Consider the following 933-nt stretch of genomic DNA (forward strand, 5'->3'; position numbering starts at 1 on the left):
CAGTCCTGTGGGCGAAAATGCCTTGTTGATGCTAGAGGTCAGAGGAGAATGGGCCGACTGATTCAAGCTGATAGAAGAGCAACTTTGCCTGAAATAACCACTCGTTACAACCGAGGTATGCAGCAAAGCATTTGTGAAGCCACAACACGCACAACCTTGAGGCGGATGGGCTACAACAGCAGAAGACCCCACCGGGTGCCACTCATCTCCACTACAAATAGGAAAAAGAGGCTACAATTTGCAAGAGCTCACCAAAATTGGACAGTTGAAGACTGGAAAAATGTTGCCTGGTCTGATGAGTCTCGATTTCTGTTGAGACATTCAGATGGTAGAGTCAGAATTTGGCGTAAACAGAATGAGAACATGGATCCATCATGCCTTGTTACCACTGTGCAGGCTGGTGGTGGTGGTGTAATGGTGTGGGGGATGTTTTCTTGGCACACTTTAGGCCCCTTAGTGCCAATTGGGCATCGTTTAAATGCCACGGCCTACCTGAGCATTGTTTCTGACCATGTCCATCCCTTTATGGCCACCATGTACCCATCCTCTGATGGCTACTTCCAGCAGGATAATGCACCATGTCACAAAGCTTGAATCATTTCAAATTGGTTTCTTGAACATGACAATGAGTTCACTGTACTAAAATGGCCCCCACAGTCACCAGATCTCAACCCAATAGAGCATCTTTGGGATGTGGTGGAACAGGAGCTTTGTGCCCTGGATGTGCATCCCACAAATCTCCATAAACTGCAAGATGCTATCCTATCAATATGGGCCAACATTTCTAAAGAATGCTTTCAGCACCTTGTTGAATCAATGCCACGTAGAATTAAGGCAGTTCTGAAGGTGAAAGGGGTCTAACACAGTATTAGTATGGTGTTCCTAATAATCCTTTAGGTGAGTGTGATATATATATATATATATATATATATA

This window comes from Xyrauchen texanus, chromosome 40 (assembly GCF_025860055.1).
Source record: "Xyrauchen texanus isolate HMW12.3.18 chromosome 40, RBS_HiC_50CHRs, whole genome shotgun sequence".
NCBI lineage: Eukaryota > Metazoa > Chordata > Actinopteri > Cypriniformes > Catostomidae > Xyrauchen > Xyrauchen texanus.